The sequence below is a fragment of the Leptonychotes weddellii genome, chromosome 11, assembly GCF_054177405.1.
Source record: "Leptonychotes weddellii isolate Sample4059 chromosome 11, ASM5417740v2, whole genome shotgun sequence".
In the NCBI taxonomy this organism is placed as follows: Eukaryota; Metazoa; Chordata; class Mammalia; order Carnivora; family Phocidae; genus Leptonychotes; species Leptonychotes weddellii.
This window is the reverse complement of record NC_138379.1, coordinates 50,327,399-50,346,898: the sequence shown is the minus strand read 5'-3', so window position 1 is coordinate 50,346,898 and position 19,500 is coordinate 50,327,399.

Below are 19,500 nucleotides of genomic sequence, written 5' to 3'. Positions count from 1 at the left end.
AGGTGATGGGGATTAAGGACGGCACTTGCTGTGATAAGCACTGGGTATGGAAGTGTTGAATCACTATATTGCACACCTGAAACTAATATTACACTGTATCTTAACCCTACTGGAATTAAAAAAAAAAAAACACCTTTCCTCTTTTCTCCCTTCCCTCAGCCCCTGGTAACCACCATTCCAGTTTCTGTTTCTATGACTTTGACTACTGTAGATACCACATATGAGTGGATCATACAGTATTTGTCTTTTTTGTGACTGTCTTATTTCACTTAGCATAAAGTTCTCAAGTTTCATCCATGTTAAAGCATGTGATAGGATTTCCTTCCCTTTTCAGGCTGAATAATATTCTATTGTGCGTATATAATACATTTTACTTATCTATTCATTTGCCGATGGACATTTGGATTGCTTGCACGTCTTGCTATTTTGAATAATGCTGCTATGAACAGGAGTCTACAAATATATTTTCTAGACCTTGCTTTAAATTCTTTTGGGCATATACTCAGAAGTGGAATTGCTGAAACATACAGTAATTCTGTGTTTAATTATCTGAGGAAATGCTATGCTGGAGAAAGGGATTTTTAAAACATGTATATAAAATCCTGGGCAGACCTTTGTGTAACCCATGCATGAAACCTTACAGAAACAACACAGCAGATTTGATAACTGAATGTTGGTCCGGAATACCATCCAGGTTTTAGATTTACTTCTGGGTAGCACATAATGGGAAAGGCCAGAAAAGCATTGCAAAGCCTTTGAAAACTAAACTGACTTTGGAACCATGGTCTACAAACGTGGGCCAGGACATGTGTGCCTAATACATTGACTGCTAAAATAAATATAAATAGCAATGAGGATTTCATCAAAATGCCAAGGATACAGTCCAAAGTTTTCATCATCCCAAAACCTACAGAAATCTCAGCTTGAATGAGAAAAGGCAATTAACGGATATCACCACCAAGAGAAACAGATGTTGGAATCATCTAAGAGTTTTAAATCAGCTGTCATAATGTATCTCAAACAAATTGTGGACACTCATTAAGCAAATAAAAAAGTAGAATGTATTAGCAAAGAAACAGAAGGAATAAAGAAGAACCTATGGAAATAAAATTTCTTTAGGGAAAAGAAAGTGATTTAAAATGTCAACTTGTTTATATATATCAAATCATTATGTTAATACATCTTAAACAAATACAATGACATGTCAGTTATATCTCAGTAAAATGAGAGGAGTCAACCTCTTAGCATTTGAATTCCTCCCTCATTTAAAAAACAGTTTTAATATGGCTTCCAGAGTATCATACTGTCCTGATTTTCTTCCTTTCTGGATTGTTTCCGAAATGGTTTTCTTTGACTACTCCTGCCATCTCTTCTTACTCTCAAAATTGTGGAATTTTTGATAAAATATTTAAAAAGGAAGTCTCATCCCTACCCCCAAAGTGAACTTGTTTTGACAGTGTTCACCCCATTTTGTAAAATTGCAAACATGTTGTTTTAATGATATGTCAAATTTGTTTATACGAAACTTTCATTTGAATATGATATTTTTAAGACACAGTTGAAAAGGAGGCGTGTCTATATGTCAAAAGCAAGTAATATAAAGTGGTATTTAGCATCTAAGAGAGAAAGCCTATGGAAGACCCTGATAAGAATCTATTGCAAAGACTCTTGGCTGCTGAAGGTTTATTTATAGCATAAAGGCCCAGTTAGATACCCTCACTAAGCGTGGAGCAACACCTCTTAGAGAACACTGAGTCATGTTTTCTGAAACAACGTTGACCTCATGTGAGCCAAAAGGAGAAATGTTGACTCACTGGGAGTCAAAGGAAGCTGAGGCACAGAGGCTGAAAGATTGCAGTAAGCTTCGGTGAGATTTACTGCCCCATTCCTTCCCCACCAACTCAATTCTTACTTAATTTTTTAGGGGAAATAAGTGTAAATGTTGTATTTAGCAAGTGTGTGTGTGTGCGCGCGTGCGCACATTGTGTATGTGTGTATGAGAGAGAGTTCAGTAATTTCTTTCAGTATTGCCTACCCTTTAACATCCATGATGAACAAAATGTCAGATATTTTAGTACAGATGTGCCATGCCAAACCATAACAGAGCCCGAGGCAAAAGGTAAAGTCTGTAATTCTGTCTGTATTTGAAATTTAATTATTTTGTTCATCATGGATTTTTTCATTTATATAATTTTTAAAAGATTTATTTGATAGAGCATGCATGCAAGAACGAGCAAGGGGTGGGGCAGAAGGAGAGAGAGAGAGAGAGAATCTCAAGCACACTCCCCGCTGAGTGCCGAGCTGGATAGGGAGCTCGATTCCAGGAGCCTGAGATCATGACCTGAGCTGAAATCAGGAGTTGGATGCTCAACCAACTGAGCCACCCAAGTGCCCCATCATTAATTTAGATTTTTTTAAAATATTGCATTAAAACAGTATTTATCTTGATTACTGAATATTTGGCACCTTCCTTCCATTTTTACACCTGGTGCACTACTATTTTGCTATCTATTTTTCTCATTTTTTATCTCACTTTAGATTAATGGAGTACTTTTTACGACTTTATCTCCCCTTATTAGCTATACTTTTTTTTTTTTTTTTAGTGGTTGCACTAGAGTTACAATATGATGTTTAACCTCTCACCTCTGACTTAAATATTATACAGTTTTTGTGTGTAAAATACGAATCTTTTAACAATATACTTCCATCTCATCTCTCCCATCGTTTGACCTGTTACTGTCATGAATCGCACAATACATTGTTACTAATTTTTGTTTTAAATGGTCAGTAATCTTTTTTAAAGATTAAAAATGAGAAAAAAGTTTTAAATATTCACTCATGTATTTATCTTTTCTGGTACTCTTCATTCTTTCGTGTAGATTCACGTTTCCAGTTAGTATTTAGTTTTTGCCTAAGAGTATCTTTTAATTTTTCTTAGAGTGCAGGTCTGTCGGAAAAACAGTCCTATCTTTTATTTCCATGAAAACATTCTCATTTTCCTTTTATTTTTTTAAATATAAATTTATTTTGTGCCTTAGGGTGATGTTTGTGTGCTAGAAACATTTTACTTTGATTGAAATCAAAATAATTATTCAGTTTATTAAATTCAGAACCCTTGTTCTTAAGCTTTTAAATTTAGCTTATAAACCTTATTCCCACTCCTGGGTGGGATATGTGTGACATTCTTCCAGGAAGCTCCCAACTATCTTAATATTAATGCCTTGCTAGAGGGAAAAATAACCTTAACTTGACAACAACAAGGCCTGGGTATCCTGTGAGTCTTCTTTAACATGAAAATCCTTTTGAAACCTCCCTTTTCCTTACCTCCCCCAACTTCCAAGAATGTAATCAGCCACTCCTCACAGCCCCGGTGCAGCAGGTCTTTCTGCCCACAGGTCCTGTCCCGATGCTTTAATAAAACTATCATTTTGCACCAAAACAAAAACTTACTCCATTTATAAGTCTAACTTTTTTTATTAGGTTTTAAAATTTTAATTCCAGTATAGTTGACATACAGTGTTAAATTAGTTTCAGGTGTACAACGTCATGATTCAGCAATTCTATACATTACTCAGTGTTCACCATGAGAGGTGTACTCTTAATCCCCATCACTTTTTACCCCCTTCCAACTTGAAAGTATATACTTGAAAGTGTATAAATGGGCCACTCCTCATGACCCCAGTGCAGCTCTTTCCACCCACAGGTCCCGTCCCCGTGCTTTAATAAAATCACCTTTTTGCACCAGAGACATCTCAAGAACTCTTTCTTGGTCATTGACTTTGAACCCTAACATTTCCCACATCAAATTAATCTTCAATAAAACAGGAAAGAATATCTGCTGGGAAAAAAGTCCCTTCAACAAATAGTGTTGTTGGGAAAACTGGTCAGCTACAAACAAAAGAATGAAACTGGACCACTTTCTTACACCATACATAAAAATGCATTTAAAGGGGCGCCTGGATGGTTCAGCCGTTACGTGTCTGCCTTTGGCTCAGGTCTGATCCCAGGGTCCTGGGATCCAGCCCCGCATGGGGCTCTCTGCTCAGTGGGAAGCCTGCTTCTCCCTCTCACACTCTCCCTGCTTGTGTTCCCTCTCTCGCTATCTCTGTCAAATACATAAAATCTTTAAGAATTAAAAAAAAAATACATTTAAAATGGATTAAAGACCTAAATGTGAAACCTGAAACCATAAAAATCCTAGAAGACAGCACAGGGAGGAATTTATCTGACATCAACCATAACAACATTTTTCTAGATATGTCTCATTATTTTATGTATGGTGTATATGTTATTTATATATATATATATATAAATTTATATAATTTTTAAAAGATTTATTTGATAGAGCATGAATGCAAGAAAAAGCAAGAGTCTTTTGTGGTTGCATATAAATTTTAGGATTGTTTGTTCTAGTTCTGTGAAAAATGCTATTGGTATTTTGATAGGGGTGCATTAAATGTGTAGATTGCTTTGGGTAGGATAGACATTTTAACAATATTTGTTCTTCCAATCCATGAGCATGGAATTCTTTCCATTTGTGTCATCTTCCATTTCTTTCATCAGTGTTTTATCAAAGTATGGGTCTTTCACCTCCTTGGTTAAGTTTATTCCTAGGTGTTTTATATTTTTTGGTGCAATTGTAAATGGGATTGTTTTCTTAATTTCTCTTTGCTACTTCATTATTAGTATATAGAGATACAATGGATTTCTGTACATTGATTTTATATCCTGCAACTGTAAGTCTGGTTTTTTTTAATTTTTTTTTATTAGCGAGGTGGGGGAGGGGCAGGGGGGAGAGAGAATCTTAATCAGGCTGGTCACCCAGCACGGAACCCAGTGAGAGGCTCAATCTTATGACCCAACATCATGACCTGAGCTGAAATCAAGAGTCAGACGCTTAACTGACTCAGCCACCCAGGCGCCCCATAAGTCTAATGTTTTAACCATCATTTTTTTTTTTTTTTGCTTAAACAACAGAAATTCATTTTCTCATGATTCTAGAGTCTAGAAGTCCAAGATCAAGGTGATGGTAGGGTTGGTTTCTTTTGAAGCCTCTCTTCTTGGCTTACAGATGGCTGTCTTCTCCCTCTGTGTGTGTCTGTTGTCCTAATTTCCTCCTTTTTTTAATGCTAAGTTAGCCACCATATAGTACATCATTAGTTTTTGATGTAGTTTTGAATGATTCATTAGTTGCATATGACACCTAATGCTCATCACAACACATGCCCTCTTTAACCATCATTTTTGAGGGCCTTTGAATAATACTTAATCCCATTTAATTTAGATGTTTTAAATTGCATTTATGCATTTAATATATTGTTTTGGTACTGCAGTTGTCTGACTGAAATATTTTCAGAATACTTAAGGAATTCTTATAAATTTAATACATTAAATGTGTAACTATAGAGACCTTAAACGCTCATGTATCTTTCACATCTATAAATGTAGTGAGATGTTTCTTTGTGATTTTTTTAACTGAAAACTGGAAATTTGAATCTAATAATGTGGTAACACTAGAAATCAGATTCTCCCCCTTCCTCAGGGTTTGCTGTGTTTTTTGTTGTCGTTATTTTTACATCACTTAGGATGTCTGTGCTTTGGGTCAATCTGAGGCATAAAATCAAGGTCTTAGGTTTCTCTGATCATTTCCTTGGGAATGCACAGTCACTTTCTAATTTTCCCCATATATGCAGCTGTTTCTAATGTGCTAGCCTGTAATGTCTGGGAAAAGGAGAAGAATGAAGAGGGGTAAAAAGGGTGCTAGTTCTTTAAATTTCCTGGCAGTCACTTTAGCCTGAAAGGAAGGACTTTGCAACAGTGGGAGTAGGTGCAACAATGGTTGCCTGCCTTTCTGTCTGTCCTTCTGTGGCAAAAAGCAGCAAACAGTGACCAGAACACACGTTTTCTATATTTGGAGTACGGGGTTGTTTGTGCTACCCTGGCTCTCACCAGCTGCTGTGTAAGCTACTCTTGGAACTGTACACAGTTGTTTGCCATGTGGCTGGGGTGGGGGGTTGATAGCTCCTAATGTGCTAAGAGCTGAAATTGAGCAAAATTAACCCCAATTTATGTAAGTCTTCCTCTGGAAGTTGCTAGCTTTTTAATATACTCCAGAGTTCCAAAATAATTACATTAGACACAGTCTGCCACTGCAGTTTTGTCTTAAGTTGAGAGACAGATTCCTGGTGCTTCCTACTTTGCCATTTTTCCAGAATCCTCTTTTCTTTCCTTTTTTCAAAGATTTTGAGTTGATAGTTATTTTCCTTCACCATTTAAATATGTTGTTTCACTGATTTTTTTGTCTTTTATCTTTTTATCTTTTATCATATTTTTTTTTTAAGGTTTTATTTATTTACTTGACAGAGAGAGAGAGATAGCGAGAGCAGGAATACAAGCAGGGGGAGTGGGAGAGGGAGAAGCAGGCTTCCCGCCGAGCAGGGAGCCCAATGTGGGACTCGATCCCAGGACCCTGGGATCATGACCTGAGCTGAAGGCAGACGCTTAACGACTGAGCCACCCAGGCGCCCTCTTTTATCATATTTTTTGATGAGAAGTCTGCTATTTGCTTACCTTTATATCTCTCTAAATATGTGTTTCCCCCTCTGCCTACCTTTACAGTTTCCTTTCCTTCATCAGTTTTTGGGTGTTTTTCACCAGTTTGAATGTAATAATCCTTAATGTGGTGTGTGTATATGTACTCTTATATTTATCCTTCTTGGTATTCATTAAGATTCTTGGATTTGTTGATGTGTAATTATCATCAAATTTTTAAGATATTTTACTTTCATTTCCTCAGATTTTTTTTTTGTTTCTCCTGTCTTTTTAGGACTCCAATCATACATACATACATATATATATATATATATATAATATTACTTGTCTAATAGTGTGTTACAGGTCATTTGGATAGATTCTGTTCCTATATCTTCAAATTCTCTGATCTGTACATGATCTGTAATATCTAATCTGATGTTAAGTTCATCCAGTGAAATTTTCATTTATTATATTTTTTCAGCTCTAGAATTTCCATTGTTTTTTGTGTCTTACAGTTATGTTTTTATTTTGTTCATGTTTTCTTGACATTATTTAAATACACACCTGTATTTTTGTTTTATATGATTTAATACCCTTGTTGATTCATTCTATCATCTCTTTCATTTCTGAGTTTGTCTTTATTGAGTAATTTCTTCTGGTTCTAGTTACACTTTCCTGCTTCTTCACATGTCTGGTAAATTTGGGTTACATGCTGGGCATTGTGATTTTAGGCTAGGTGATATGTTTTATTGTATTCCTTTAAAGAATTTTGGACTTTTCTAGCAAGCAGTTAAGTTACTTAAAGTTAGTTTGATCCTTTGAAGGATGTTTTTAAGTTCTTTAATAGAGGCTCTAAAGTCATTCTAGTTCTAAATGATCCCCATTCTAAGGCATGGCCCTCTGGAGTCTCTGAAGAATGCCTTTGTAATTACTGAACTCTTTCTGCTCTTGCTACATGGAACTTGAAAGATTCATACCCCTGTGTGAGCTCTGCACATTGTCTTAGAACTTTCTGGTAATTTTTCTTTTCTTACAAGTTGTTCTTTGCAAGCTTTATAGTTTTACTCTGCACATATACTAATTGATATTTAGCCATACACTCAAAGGACCTCTGCGTATTTCTCTGGAACTCCTCTTTTTTTTTTTTTTTTCTTCAGAGCTCCATTCTTGGTGAGACTCTATCCCACAAATTCTAGCTATCTTGACCTCTCTTTAATCTGTTCTCTTTCTACTCAAATCATCATGCTAGCTGGGTCCATTTTAGGTTCCCCCTCTCTGTGCCACAGTCTAGTATACACCTGCAAAAAGGAAGCCTGAGTAATGGAAGAGCTAGTTTCATCTGTTTACCTTTTCTCAGAGATAATCATATTGTGCTCTCAGTTCCCCACTGGGCTGAAAAGAATTATCTTCCTTATTTTGTTCAGTTTTCTAGTTGTTTATGGGCAGGAGGCAAAGTCTTAGTTCTGTTACACCCTCATGGCCATTACAGAGTTCTCTTCACAGGTATTTTAATGAGAAAGGAAGAGAGATTTTCATAAAACCGGAGATACTTCAAGGCAAATAACAGATAAGAGAACAAGGAACTTTTCTAATGATACCATCTGATATGAAGAGTCTAGGGCCAGAAATACTCAGGACAGGTACCTACCTGGGAAATGGGTCAGAACAGGGAGATTAGTGTGGTTTTGGGACCTCAGAGCTTTGCCCCATCCCTACCCCACTCACCTTACTCTCAGGTTATTACTGTACCTACAGTTTTCTTGCTGCCAGAAAGCCCCTAGAGAGGGAAGCTACTTTTTCACCATCACTAATATGATTATTATATGTCACTAAATACTGACTTCTAGAGCATAAAAATATTGAAATCAAAGTGTAAGTGACTAGTACTTAGTATGTTTCTGAGATTTGGGAGGGAGTAAGGAACGCTAGTAAGACTTGTGACATTAATGGGCTTTCTGAGAACTTTATCTGCCAAGGTGGCTGAGTTCAGCCTTTCTCCCTCTTCTTTTCCTCTTCTGCCTGCAGTTACGATCAGATGCCTTTTCTCATGCATGACAATGACCTGAGAAGAACAACCAATATTAGGGAGCTCCTGCCAAATGCCTCCTTCACACATGTTAGCTTCTTCAAGTGGAGTTTCCTGTCGACTCTGAATGCAGGCAAATGGTTTGTACAATCACGGGTAAGACACATTCCCCAACTCAATAAACCTGCATTAAATGTCTCTTCTATATGAAGTCATGTGCTGCTCCTAGAAATAAAGGCAAGCATACACAGAATTTCATCCCAGTTTGGTAGCAGAACTATAGCACTGACAGGAGGGCTTTTCCAGGAATGCAGTCAGTCTAATTGCTGCTTTCTACATTCAGTGGAAATTCTGAAGATGAACTTGTAAACTTACTTTTGTCATTTAATTTTTATCGAAGCGTTTCATTAACTTTGATTGTATCTACCCTGTAGACAGCATTTTCCTAGGCATTTTGAGTAGCTCATAGTCATAGATGAGGCAGACTGGGAAACATATTTATTCCAGCCTCCTCTTCTTATCATTCAATAAATATTTATTGAGTACCTCTTGGGTACTAGGCACATGGAATACAATGGTGAATAAAACACACTCAGCCCTAATGGAGTTCACAGGCTAGAAGAGACAATTACAATACACTGTGATAAGTGCTAAACTAGAGTTAATTTTAGGTTGCTTAGGAGCACACAAGAGCAACTTCTAACTCAGTCTCAGGGATGGAGATGGGGGATTCTGGAAGAAGGAGACAATGAAGGTGTGGTAAAATGTAAAGCATTGCTGTGTACAGTGTAATTTAGAGGCAAGAGTGAATGGTTCTACTTGAGAGAGTTGAATACTTGATGCAAACGTATCATTTGAGCTGAGGGAAGATCATTAGTAATGGGAACCATGGGCAATGATGGTGATATATTTCAAAGATTACAGTATACTGGAGCAAGAATGGATATGGTGTGCATGCATGCATGTGTGAAAGAGGAAGAGAAGAATGGAGGGAAGGAAGGAGAGAAAGGTGGGTAGGGAGGAAATGGGAGATAGATTTGGAGAAGAACCTGGGAAAACATGTTGAGAGGAGATTATAGCAATGCTTAAATAACAAGTTAGAGAGTTTAGAATTATCCTGAGTATTTTAAAGTGGCTAAAATCAAAGGTCACATTTGCATTCGATAAAAGTTAAATCTGCCTTCCCAAGATAGATTAAAGAAAATAAAACAACTTAGATTCCAATTTATCATATGTCTAGGGGGAATCCACGTGACCTAGGTTATACCAATCAGATACACTCATTTGAGACTTCAATTTTGAAAATAAACATCTGAGCACAACAGGACAGCAAGCATTCACATTGCTAGCACCTGTAACATCAGAGATAGTGTGGTATGGGTATCAGCTCTCTTATCAGGTAATTATAATTAGGAAAATAAGTCTTAAGGTATTTTTAATTGTATACTTGGGCCGGAATGGAATTTTATTTATATTTTGATATTAACCCTGAGAACTTATTTGATCCTTTTTTGTGTAAAAATAGTGTTAAGTAAAGCATTATGTTAAAATGCACTTCTCGGGGCACCTGGGTGGCTCAGTCATTAAGCGTCTGCCTTCGGCTCGGGTCGTGGTCCCAGGATCCTGGGATCGAGCCCCATGTCGGGCTCCCTGCTCAGCGGGAGGCCTGCTTCTCCCTCTCCCTCTCCCCCTGCTTGTGTTCTCTCTCTCGCTGTGTGTCTCTCTCTGTCAAATAAATAAATAAAATCTTTAAAAAAAAATGCATTTCTCTGCTTTAATTTCATTCTGTTAATATAAGTGTTAATATAAGAGATAGCTGAAAGTAGATTTGTAATTACAGTATCTTAGAAACCTTGTTCTTATAGGAGTATATAGCCTATAAATACTGTTTCCATTTGTGAAAACCTGGTATTCCAGGTTTCTGTGCGTACATAGGCTCTCTCTGTGTCTCATCATACATGAAGAAACAGACACATACAAACTAGAGATGCTCCATTAGAATGTATATATTGGGTTAGTTAGCCATAGTTAATGTTTTGGCAAATGTGCCTTCCGGATGAAAAGGCTGATATTGTGTCTGATGTATCATGTATGACTCATAAAATCTTATTGTTAAGTGATAGGGTTAGATATGTTATTGTAATAAATTTTGGTGGGTTTTTTAAGGATTAATAGTTTTATTTTAGCATAGTTAGGTGGCATTCTTGCAGTATTTAGTTAATACTATTACTATGGCTACTGAAGAGTATCCTGAAACCTGGCGTTCCAAATATGGTTACCTAGGGGGCTTTATTTTCAGGTTTAATTGTGGAGTTTTCTTTGCTTGCATGCTGTGCAGTCAGGGATGGCTGAAGTGGTGTTGGCATGTGATTTTAAAGATTTGGAAGTTTGGATACTCTTTCATAGCAAAGGAATTGGTTTTTTTTTGTTTTTTTGTTTTTTTAAAGATTTTATTTATTTATTTGAGAGAGAGAGAATGAGAGACAGAGAGCATGAGAGGGAGGAGGGTCAGAGGGAGAAGCAGACTCCCTGCCAAACAGGGAGCCCGATGCGGGACTCGATCCCGGGACTCCAGGAACATGACCTGAGCCGAAGGCAGTCGCTTAACCAACTGAGCCACCCAGGCGCCCCCAAAGGAATTGTTTTTGTTTGTGAGGATTATTCTGGTCATTCTTCACTGGATGTGTAAAATTATGAATTGATGATGGTGAGTTGATCATTATTTGTTAGTATATATATATTCCTGAGATTATTGGTGAAAATTAAATTGTTAATCTGATTGATAATGAAATAAAAATAGAGCAGTTCTGGTAGTTGTTCCTGGAAGTTCAGCTGAGTTCCTGTTTCTCCAGCAAAATCAACATTTCTGTAGAGATTTCTTATATCTTTTTGTGAAAGTGTAATTCTCAAAATGATAAAAATATAATTCTCATGCAGGGGCACCTGGGTGGGTCAGTTTGTTAAACATCCGCCTTTGGCTCAGGTCATGATCTCAGGGTCCTGGGATCGAGCCCCACATCAGGTTCCCTGCTAAGTGGAGAATCTGCTTCTCCCTCTCCCTCTGCTCCTCCCCCCCACTTGTGCTCTCTCTCTCCCAAATAAAGAAAATCTTTTAAAAATATATAATTCTCCTGCAACTAGATAGTGAGCATGAGTAAAAGTTTTATTTAGCACATTAATGAAAGAACAAATCAGGATGACAAAACCCACTCAAAAGAAAAGTGAGAAACCAACATGTGTATAGTCAGTGCAACAAAGAAATGCTGAAATTAAATTGCTAGATTAGATACAAACTTTGTTAAGATACTATTATATATTATATATATATAATATATAAGATATACTACATTAGTATATGATACTATATGACAATAAAGCTATACCTTTGGAGTTATCTTCTCTATCAGAAAATATCATTTGCATCTGTACTGGTCAGAAATCATTTCCATTTTTATCAGTTTTCTACAACTTAACATCTAACTTTACATAGTTTTGCCCTAATCAATAGTAAATAGTAATTCAAACAAAGTTACCTTCCCCTAAGAGTCAGATGACCCTTACACAGTTTTGTTAAAGAATGTGCTACCATGGGATGCCTGGGTTGCTCAGTTGTTGGGCATCTGCCTTTGGCTCAGGTCATGATCCCAGAGTCCTGGGATCAAGCCCCGCATCGGGCTCCCTGCTCTGCGGGGAAGCCCGCTTCTCCCTCTCTTACTCCTCCTGCTTGTGTTCCCTCTCTCGCTGTGTCTCTCTCTGTTAAATAAATAAATAAAATCTTTAAAAAAAAAAAAAAAGAATGTGCTACCATGATCCTATATGGTCCAACAATCAACTTTTTGCCTTATTTGTAAGTTTGAATAGTTTAACAGTCTCCTTTTGTAGTCATAATTAACTTCTATAGAGTATTTAGAGGTTCATCTCAGTGCAATGTTGTGTTATTTTGGCTTTATTAATTTCCATAAGTTCCTTGTTGTATAATCAGCAAATTCAGAGCCAGATTGTGTTAAACAACTTCTTAGTCTGTCAAATTAGATTCTGTCTGGAGATTATGTATAGAATAAAAAAATTCAATTTTAATAGTCCCTATCACTCCAGAGTTCTTTTTATCACTATTATTTGCAAAATAAGAAATTAATCTCTACCAGGTTTCACCTGTATACCTACAAACATGGGCAAATTCCTCTTTTTTCGTGCTAGGCAGTGATCTTTCTTACTACCTGTGATGCTGGGACAGTGTACAACAACAGATACCAGTTTGCTGAGGAAGACTTATAAGCATGGGTTTTCAAATGTCAATTATATCTGTGTCCTTAATGGAGACTGGGGATTTGTCATATCGAGTGAATGGAATGTATTCTCAAAGATGATCCTCCAGATTTGGCCCTGATTACACAATTTGTTAAACTATATCCCAGTAAAAAGGAGGACAGATTTTTATTCAACTTATGCAAATGACTGCATTGCCATGAAAAGTAGAGACTCAGTAAAAAATATTTCTACCTTAGTTCTGTGGGGTCAGTGAGAACAAGATACTAAATACGAAGAATGTTTTGCACATGCGTAACAGAGAAAAAGTTAAAAGAGAATAGGTTTTAAAATAGCAATAAGTACTACTGGGTATTTACCCAAGGACACAGATGTAATGAAAAGAAGGGCCATATGCACCCCAATGTTCATAGCAGCAATGTCCGCAATAGCCAAACTGTGGAAAGAGCTGAGATGCCCTTCAACAGACGAATGGATAAAGAAGATGTGGCCCATATATACAATGGAATATTACTCAGCCATCAGAAAGGATGAATACCCAACTTTTACATCAACGTGGATGGGACTGGAGATTATGCTAAGTGAAATAAGTCAAGCAGAGAAAGTCAATTATATGGTTTCAGTTATTGTGGAACATAAGGAATAGCATGGAGGACATTAGGAGAAGGAAGAGAAAAATGAAGGGGGGAAGATCGGAGGGGGAGACAAACCATGAGACACTATGGACTCTGAGAAACAAACTGAGGGTTTTGCTGGGGGGTGGGGGTTAGCCCGGTGATGGGTATTAAGGAGGGCACATATTGCATGGAGCACTGGGTGTTATACAAAAACAATGAATCGTGGAACACTACATCAAAAACTAATGATTTACTGTGTGGTGACTAACATAACATAATAAAAAAAAATAAAATTTAAAAAAAATATTAAAAAAATAGCAGTAAGTACATACCTATCAATAATTACTTTGAATGTAAATGGACTAAATGCTGCAATCAAAAGACAGTGTGACAGAATGGATAAAAAGGCAAGACCCATCTATATGCTGTCTACAAGAGACTCATTTCAGACCTAAAGACACATGCAGATTGAAGGTGAGGAGGTGGAGAAACATTTACCATGCAAATGGATGTGAAAAGATAGCTGGGTTAACAATACTTACATCAGGGGCGCCTGCATGGCTCAGTTAAGCAGCTGCCTTCGGTTCAGGTCATGATCTCAGGCTCCTGGGATTGAGCCCCATGTCGGGCCCCCTGCTCAACAGGGAGTCTGCTTCTCCGTCTCCCTCTGTGCTCTCTCTCTCCCTTCCCCCCCAATAAATAAATAAAGTCTTAAAAAATCACAGTACTTATATCAGACAAAACTGACTTTAAAACGATCATAACAAGAAACAAAGAAGGACACTATATAATCATAAAGGGAACAATCCAACAAGAAGATATAACAATTGTAAATATTTATGCACTTAACATGGGAGCAATGAAATACATAAAGCTGCTAATAAACATAAAAGAACTAATCGATAGTAATTCAGTAATAGTAGAGGACTTTAACACCAACTTACATCAATGGATATATTATCTAAACAAGGAAAAAATTGGATATATTATCTAAACAAGGTAAAATTGACAAGGAAATAGTGCCCTTGAATGACATATTGGATCAGATGGATCTAACATAATATTCAGAACATTCCATCCCAGAACAGGAGAATACACATTCTTCTCAATTGCACATGGAACAGTCTCCAGAATAGATCACATATTTGGCCAAAAAGCCCCAACAAAGTAAAAAAGATTGAAGTCATACCATGCATCTTTTCTGACCACAATACTGTAAAACTAGAAATCAACCATAAGAAAAAAATCTGGAAAGAACACAAATACATGGAGGTTAAATAACATGCTAGTAAACAAAGGGTCAACAAAGAAATCAAAGAGGAAATCAAGAAATACATGGAAACAGATGAAAATGAAAACACAACAATCCAAAATCTTTGGGATGCAGCAAAAGTGATTCTAACAAGTTTGTAGCAATACAAGCCTACTGCAAGAAGAAAAATCTCCAATCAACAACCTAGCCTTATACCTAAAGGAGCTAGAAAAAAAAGAACAAAGCCTAAAACCAGTAGAAGGAAAAAAAGAATAGATATCAGAGCAGAAATAAACAGAAACTAAAAAACAGTAGAACAGATAAATGAAACCAGGAGCTGGTTCTTTGAAAAGAGCAACAAAATTGAAAAAACCTTTAGTTGGACTCATCAAAAAACAAAAGAATTAACAAACTCAGAAATTAAAAAGGAGAAATAACCAACAGCATAAAATACAAAGAATTATAAGAGAATATTATAAAAAATTATATGCCAACAAATTGGACACCCTAGAAGAAATGGATAAATTCCTAGAAACATATCACCTACTAAAACGGAAGCAGGAAGAAGTAGAAAATTTGAACAGATCAATTCCCAGGAATGAAATTGAATCAGTAATCAAAAAATTTCCAACAACAAAAGTCCAAGACCAGATGGCTTCACAGGTGAATTCTACCAAACATTTAAAGAAGACTTAATACCTATTCTTCTCAAAATATTCCAAAAAATAGAAGAGGAAGGAAAGCTTCCAAATTCATTATGTGATGCCAGCATTACCCTCATACCAAAACCAGATGAGGACACTACAAAAAAAAAAAAAGGAAGAAAGAAAGAAACAAACAAACAAAAAGAACTACCAGCCAATATCTCTGATGAACACAAATACAAACTCCTCAACAAAATGTTAGCAAACTGAATCCAACAATACGTTAAAAAAAATAATTCACCACAATCAAGTCTCATTTGTTCCTGGTATGCAAGGGTGGTTCAGTATTTGCAAGTCAATCAACATGATACATCACATCAGCAAAAGAATGAATAAAAACCCTATGATCATTTCAATAGGTGCAGAAAAAGGATTTGACAAAGTAAAACCTCCATTCATGATAAAAGCCCTCAACAAAAGTAGGTTTAGAGAGAACATACCTCAACATAATAAAGGTCATCTGTGAAAACCCACAGCAAACGTCATACTTAATGGTGAAAAACTGAGAGTTTTTCCTCTAAGATCAGAAGCAAGACAAGGATGTCCATTCTCATCACTTATATTCAACGTAGTACTAGAAGTCCTAGCCTCAGTGACAAGGAAGGAAGGAAGAAAGGGAGGGAGGGTTGGAGGGAGGGAGGAAGGAAGGAAGGACAAAGAGAAAAGAAAGGGAGGGAGGGAGGAAAGAGAGGAAGGAAGGAAGGAAGGAAGACATCTGAAAGAAAGACATCAGAATAGGAAAGGAAGAAGTAGAACTGTCACAATTTGCAGATGACATGATACTGAATATAGAAAATGCTAAAGAGTCCACCAAAAAGCTACTAGAGCTACTGAGTGAATTCAGTAAGGTTGCAGGATACAAAATCAATATACAGAAATCCATTGTATCTCTATACACTAATAATGAAGTAGCAGAAAGAAAAATTAAGAAAACAGTCCTATTTATAATTCATCAAAAAGAATAAAATACCTAGGAATAAACTTAACCAAGGAGGTGAAAGACTCATACTCTGAAAACTATAAAACATTGATGAAAGAAATGGAAGATGACACAAATGGAAAGAATTCCATGCTCATGGATTGGAAGAACATACATTGTTAAAATGTCTATCCTAACCAAAGCAATCTACACATTTAATGCACCCCTATCAAAATACCAATAGCATTTTTCACAAAACTAGAACAAACAATCCTAAAACTTATATGCAACCACAAAAAAAAAACCAAATAAGCAAAGCAATCTTGAAAAAAAAAAAACAAAACAACATATCAGAATCCCAGATTTCAAGTTATACTACAAAGCTATAGTAATCAAAACAGTATGGTACTGGCACAGAAATAGACACATAGATCAATGGAATAGAATAGCAAGCCCAGAAGTAAACCCACAATTATATGGTCAATTAATCTTCGAGAAAGGAAAAAGTATGCAATGGGAAAGAAGACAGTCTCTTCAACAAATGGTGTTGGGAAAACTGGACAGCTACATGCAAAAGAATGAAACTGGATCATATTCTTACATCATACATAAAAATGAACTCAAAATGGATTAAGGACCTAAATGTGAGACCTGAAACATAAAAATCCTAGAAGAGAGACGTTGGTTGTAGCAACATTTTTCTAGATAGTCTCCTAAGGCAAGGAAAATAAAAGCAAAAATAAACTATTGGGGCTACATCAAAATAAAAAGCTTCTGCACAGCAAAGGAAACAGTCAACAAAACTAAAAGGCAGCCTACTGAATGGGAGAAGTTCTTTACAAGTGACATATCTGATAAAAGGTTACTATGCAAAATATATAAAGAACTTATACAACTCAACACTTAAACAAATAATCCAATTAAAAAATGGGCAGAAGATATTTCTCCAAGGAAGACCTCCAGATGGCCAAGAGACACAGGAAAAAATGCTCAACATCACTAATCATCAGGAAAATGCAAATCAAAACCACATGAGATATCACCTCACACCTATCAGAATGTCTAAAATAAAAAACACATGATACAAGTGTTGGTGAGGATGTAGAGAAGAAGGAACCCCCATGCACAGTTGGTGGGAATGCAAACTGGTACAGCCATTGTGGAAAACAGCATGGAAGTTCCTTAAAAACTTAACAATAGAATTGCCATATGATTCAGTAATTCCACTACTAGGCATTTACCCAAAGAATACAGAAACACTAATGTGAAAAGATATATGCACCCTTATATTTATTGCAGCATTATTTACAACAGCCAAATTATGGATGCAACCTAAGTCCATTGATAGATAATTGGATAAAGAAGCCATGGTGTGTGGGTACACACACACACACACACACACACACACACACACAATGGAATGTTACTCAGCTATAAAAAAGAATGAAATTTTACCAATGATGGATCTAGAGGGTTTAATGCTAAGTGAAATCAACCAGTCAGAGAAAGACAAATACCATATGATTTCAAACAAAGAGAAAAAGAGACCAAAAAAAGAGCCTCTTAACTTAGAGATCAAACAGATGGTTACCAGAGGGGAGGTTGGTTGGGGGAATGGGTGAAATAGGTGATAGGGATTAAGAGTACACTTACCATGATGAGCACTGAGTAATATATAGAATTGTTGCATCACTATATTGTATGACTGACACTAATATAACACTGTATGTTAAGTATACTAGAATTTAAAAAATAGTGCTCAAGTGTTGGGAACATACATATTTATGATTGTTTTGTGGGTTTTTTTTTAAAGAATTTATTTATTTATTTATTTATTTATTTATTTATTTATTTATTTGACAGGGAGAGAGAGCAAGAGATCAGAGCCTGATGTGGGGCTCGATCCCAGGACCCTGAGCTGAAGGCAGATGCTTAACCAACTGAGCCACCCAGGAACCCCTGTTTTGTGTTCTTGATATATTGACCCCTTTAACGTTATATAATGACCTTCTCTGTCTCTTGTTAACATTTATGGCTTAAAGTCTATTTTGTCTGATATAGGTATAGCTACACATGCTTTCTTTTGGTTATTTGCTAGGAGTATCATCTTCTACCCCATCACTTTAAGCCTATTTGTATCTTTATAGCTGAAATGAGTCTCCTAAAGGCAGCATATATTTGGGTGTTGTTTTTTCATCCATCCAGCCTCTCTCTGTTGATTGGTGAGTTCAATCCATTTACATTTAGGGTGATAACTAATATGTAAGGACTTACCACTACCATTTTATCTTTTGCTTTCTGGTTATTTTGTATCTCTGTTATTTCTTTCTCCTTGTGTTTCTACCTTTTAAAATTGGTGGTTTTCCATAATGGTTAGGTATGTTTTGCCTCTTTTTAAAAAAATTTTGTTAGTTAACATACAGTGCAATATTGGTTTCTGGAGTAGAATTCAATAATTCATCACTTACATACAACACCCAGTGCTCATCATAACAAGTGCGCTCCTTAATACCCATCATCTATCTAGCCATCCTCTACCCACCTCCCTCCATCAACCCTCAGTTTGTTCTCTATAGTTAAAAGTCTCTTATGGCTTGTTTCCCTCTCTCCTTTTTTACTTTTCCCCTTCCCATATGTTCATCTGTTTTCTTTCTTAAATTCCACATATCAGTGAGATCATATGGTATTTGTCTTTATCTGACTGACTTACTTCGCTTAACATAATACACTCTAGCTCCATCCATGTTGTTGCAAATGGCAAGATTTCATTCTTTTGATGGCTGAGTAATATTCCAGTGTGTGTGTGTGTGTGTGTGTGTGTGTGTGTGTGTGTGTGTGTGACCTCTTTTATCCATTCATCAGTCGATGGACATTTGGGCTCGCTCCATAGTTTGGCAATTGTTGATAATGCTGCTTTAAACATCTGGGTGCATGTAACCCTTTGAATGTGTATTTTGGATCCTTTGGGTAAATACCTAGTAGTGCAGTTGCTGGATTGTAGGGTAGTTCTATTTTCAACTTTCTGAGGAACCTCCAAACTGTTCTCCAGAGTGGCTGAATCAGTTTGCATTTCTTCTGAGGCAAAGATAAAGAGCCTTGCTACTGGATCAAGGAATAGGCATTAATAGGCAATGAGTCTTTGATGTGTGCTAGGTTGTTGAGTTAATACTTTTAGACCATGG